Here is a 5352-nt window from a genome sequence, read left to right on the forward strand (position 1 = left end):
CAACAACACCAACATCCCAAGCGCTGATCCCTTCCACCTGCAATAGCTCATCGAGGAGTCCACTCCTGAGGGGACGAATCGACCTCGACGGGAAGGGCAGCAGCATACCACTGACGGGCAAAGGGGACAGAGGCATGAGGCCTCACAATCCAACAGAAGACAGCAGCTTCAGAACGTCGAACAGGTTCAAAACGGTGCGAACGGGCAACCTCAACCCGAGAACGGGCACGAGCAGCCTCAGAACCTGAACGAAACTGACGCCAGAGACGGGCAGCTCGCTTCATCATTCACCCATACCTCTGAGAGACGAAGGATTCACTACGAAGACGACCAGGAGCAGGTTGATATCCCCAAGGATGTTGATCCCACGGCCATCCTCCTACTCAAAGAGCTGTAGAGGACCAACCGTCTCATCCGCCTTCAGGGCGACCGCATCCACGAGCTGGAGAGGAAGCGACGATATCGTTCCCCGCCGCGGAGACGCTATCGATCGCGCTCCTATTCCTCCTCGTACTCACCACCGAGGAGATATCGCATGCGCTACCCGTCCTCTTCTCCCTCCCCGCCTAGGAGAAACCGTCGCCAGAGATCATATTCCCGCTCTCCACAACGAAAGAGCAGGAAAAATCAGAGACCTGAAACCACTGAAACCAGGAGCCTCTCGCCCGAACAGGACTACCGAGGCCCCTTCAAGGCTGTGTTAAAACCCCGCAAGCATTCCCCTCCAAAGGACAACCGCAAAATTTTGGGCAAAACACATACGAAGTCCAGGCGAGGCAGACACTCAACCTCCCCTGGACCTAGCGACGAGGAAGATTTTCGCAGCCCCTTGTCCGAAGAAATACGAAGAGCTCGTCTTCCACGAGGGATGGAGAAACCACCAGTCTTGGACCAGTACGACGGAACCACCGATCCTGACGATCATATCCAAAGCATCGAAGCCGTTATGGATTACCACGTCGTCAAAGGTTCCATTAAATGCTGCATCTTTCCAACCACACTCAGGAAAGGAGCAATGACTTGGTACAGGAACCTTCACCCCAACTCCATCCACTCCTGGACCGAGCTCAAGGAACTCTTTTTGAGCCATTTCACAGCCTCCCGTCGGCAACCAAAGTCAGAAGCGAACCTTGAAGCTGTGATCCAAGGAGCCAACGAGTCCCTCCGAGATTACCTCGACAGGTTCAACAAAGAGGCCGTCCAAGTGCATACGGCCGATTACATGAAAAGATACCTTCTGGAACGAGGACTTCTCCCCGGCAGCGACTTCAAGAAGGCCATCAAAATCGAGAAGGTGCACACCATGAACGCCCTCCTCCGCAAAGCTCAAGCCTTCATCGCTTTCGAGGAAGGAGAAGCTGCTGCCATAAAAGCCTCGAGAGGCAATGATGCTGCCCGTAGCTCAAACTACGAGAACTCAGGTTCCCGACGAGGGCACGAAAAAAGGAAAGATGACAGGTCCCACGACGCCAAAGAGCGCCGAGGACCAGCTGGTCGCTTCAACGACTATACCCCTCTGAATGCTTCACGAGAGAAAATCCTGGCCGAGTGCAAAAGAACTAACTTCAAGAATTCTAGCATCAGGCAACCGAAGTCGAATCCCGCCAGACCAGGAACCGACAAATCTAAGTACTGCAAGTACCACAAGAGTCACGAGCATCTAACCGAGGAATGCATTCACCTCAAAGACGCCATCGAGACACTGATCAAGGAAGGTCGCCTTTCAAAATACACAAAGAAAGGAGAACCTTCCCGGAGAGACGACCAACGAAACTCTGACGAGGGCAACTCACCAGACGGCAGGCCTCTACAGGTAGCCCTGTCCATCACCCGGCCTAAGGACTTCATACCTTCGCTCAGAGTAACGACCGCGCTTAACGCGTGGGAAAGGTCCCCGACCGCCATGGTCGTCTCCAATGGCGGGGATCCTAGTTCTCTCACCATCAGCTCAGTGAAGAGAAAGTTCAATGAGTTAATCAGCGCCAACGCAGACCTCGGCCCTACTCTGCAGAAGTTCAAAGGAAATTTCGAATGGCAAATTTCGACGTCCGACGGGTCCTAGTTAATGAAGGCAGCTCGATCGACATCATGTACTCCCATCTTTTCCAGACGCTCCAGCTGGACGACTCACACCTCACTCCTTATGTGGGCTCCTACCTCCAAGGTTTCAACGGAGCCACCACCAAACCTTGGGGTTATGTCGAGCTAATCGTCACCTTCGGGGAAGGGGAAGCTTCCAGACAAGTCAAGACCAGATTCTTGGTGATCGACTGCAAGACCCTCTACAACTGCATTATCGGGCGCCCCACTCTGGCCGAACTCACCGTCGTGCCCTCAACCGTGCACTTGAAGATGAAATTCTACACGAGAAGAGGACGAGTGGCCACCATCAACGCCGACATCGAAGCCGCCAGAAGAATCTTCGATGCCTCGGTGAAGGGGTTGCAGCTGATCGCCCCACCATCTGGCTCCAACAAGAAACCAAGGGCCGAAGACAAGCCTCCTCGGGAAGATCAGCACCAATCGACTAACGTCGGCTCAGTCGATCTCGACGCTCGCTTCTCGGAAGAAGAACTGAAGAATGGCGAAGAAGTACGACCAAAGACAGCTCACCCCGTCCGACCTATTCCGGACGGGGACTTCGAGCTCGTCCCCCTGGGCGACAACCCCGACAAAGCAGTGAAGATCGGTAAAGGCATCCCAGAACTACCGAGGAAGCAGCTCATAGCTTGCCTTCGAGCCAACGCCGACCTGTTCGCCTGGAGCGCAGCGGAAATGCCCGGACTCGACCCTGAGGTCGCCTGCCACCACCTCTCCATTGATCCAGCCGCAAAGGCAGTAGTTCAACGTAGGTGTCGGCAGTCTCCCGAGAAAGCGGAGGCTGCCGAGAAAGCTGTAAAAGACCTCTTAGAGGCAAATTTTATTTCCGAGGCCAAGTATTCAACTTGGCTCTCAAACGTTGTACTAGTTGAAAAATTTAATGGAAAATGGAGAATGTGTGTTGATTATACTGATGTTAACTGGGCATGTCCCAAAGATGCTTATCCGTTACCTAACATTGATAGACTGGTCGATAACTCGGCCGACTATAAATTATTATCTTTTATGGACGCTTATTAAGGTTACAACCAGATCCCCATGGCGAAGAGCGACAAACAATGCACGGCGTTCATGACCGAATCGGGCAACTATTACTACAACGTAATGCCCTTCGGACTCAAAAACGCCGAAGCCACGTACCAACGGATGATGAACAATATGTTCCGAGGAGAAATCGGTGACACCCTCGAGGTATACATGGACGACATGATCGTCAAGTCTCGAGAAGACTCCGATCACACCACGCATCTCGAACGGGTATTCGAGCAGGCCAGATCCTGCAAGATGCGATTCAACCCGGAGAAATGCACCTTCGGGGTCCGGGCAGGCAAGTTCCTCAGTTTCTACTTAACCGAACGAGGAATAGAAGCCAACCCGAATAAATGTCGAGCATTCTCGGAACTCCCCACTCCCAACAATAAAAAACCCATCCAAGTCTTGAACGGGATGCTCACGGCACTGTCCCGTTTCGTCGCAAAATCCGCCCAGCACGCCCTTCCATTCTTTAAGCTACTGCGAAAGGAAGCGACCTTCGAATGGTCCGAGGAATGCGAGCAAGCTCTATCCAACCTTAAGCAAGTACTCTCAAAACCGCCCGTCCTCTCCTGACCTGGCGACAACGAGATCTTATATCTCTACCTGGCCGTTTCAAACGAGGCGGTCAGCGCGGCCTTGATCCGAGAGACTGAAGACGGGCAGAAACCCGTATACTTCACTAGCAAGGCCCTACAAGGGCCCGAGGTGCGATACCAACAAATCGAGAAAGTCGCGCCATACCGTCGTCGTTCTAACAGATCAGCCCATTAAGCAACTTCTCACCCGACCAGACATGGCCGGGAGAATGTTAAAGTGGTCCCTCGAGCTATCCGAATTATACATACAATACGAAAGCAGGAAAGCGTTGAAAGCTCAGGCACTGGCCGACTTCGTAGCCGAGATGACTTCAATCACTAATTCCCCAGCATCCGCTGAGAATAAGTGGACCATCTACGTAGATGGTGCCTCGAGCATCTCAGGGAGCGGAGCCGGTGTTATCCTAGAAAACGATGAATGGCTTATCATAGAAGTATCCCTGGTTCTGTCTTTCACCACGTCGAACAACCAGGCCGAGTACGAAGCTTTCCTAGTGGGCTTACGACTCACCGAAGATGTAGGTGCTCGGGAGGTCAAGATCTACACCAACTCCCAACTCGTCACATCCCAAGTCAACGGCGATTACCAAGCGAAAAACGACGTGCTCGTCGAGTACCTCATGCTCGTAAAAGACAAGATGAAAAGATTCGCCAAGGTAGAAGTCGAACATATCCCCCGAGAGCACAACTCACGGGCCGACGTCTTGTCCAAACTCGCGAGCACGAGAAAGAAAGGCGGAAACAAATCGGTGATCCAGGAAATCCTATCCAAGCCGAGCATAGACAAAAGCGCACAACCACTACCAGTGCTCGCCATAGGCGATGACCACTGCTGGATGACCCCGGTATACAATTTCCTCACGAAGGACGAACTTCCGACCGACCCGAAGGAAGCTTCCGCGATCAAAAGACGAGCCTACTCGTACACTATCGTCGAGAACAAACTATACCGACGAGGCTTCTCCATTCCTCTCCTCAAGTGCGTCGACACCTCGCAAGCGCTAGAAATTCTTCAAGAGCTTCACGAGGGGATCAGTGGTCAACACCTCGGCGGCCGATCACTAGCGAGAAAGGCCCTCAGGGCCGGGTATTACTGGCCAACCATGCAGCAAGACGCCAAGGAGCACGTCCAGAAGTGCGATAAATGTCAGCGTCACGCCGACATGCACTTAGCTCCCCCAAATGAGCTTAAGTCTTTGTCATCACCCTGGCCCTTCTCCACCTGGGGACTGGACCTCCTCGGTCCATTCCCGGTAGGATCATATCAAAACAAGTATCTAGTGGTCGCCGTAGACTACTTCACCAAATGGATAGAAGCCGAAGCGCTCGCCAAAATCACATCCCAAAACGTGCTCCGTTTTTATAAACGGAACATACTCGCTCGGTTCGGAATACCACAAGCGATTATAACCGACAATGGCACCCAATTCACAGACAGGAAGTTCCAAGAATTTGTGGCCAAGCTCGGCACGAAGCAGCACTTCACCTCGGTCGAACACCCCCAAAAAAATGGGCAAGCTGAAGCCGCCAACCGTGTCATCCTCCGAGGACTGAAGAGGAGACTGGGCGAGGCAAAGAAAGCTTGGGTCGAAGAGCTGCACAGTGTACTTTGGGCATTCAG

Source organism: Vicia villosa, linkage group LG4, assembly GCF_029867415.1.
Source record: "Vicia villosa cultivar HV-30 ecotype Madison, WI linkage group LG4, Vvil1.0, whole genome shotgun sequence".
Lineage (NCBI taxonomy): Eukaryota > Viridiplantae > Streptophyta > Magnoliopsida > Fabales > Fabaceae > Vicia > Vicia villosa.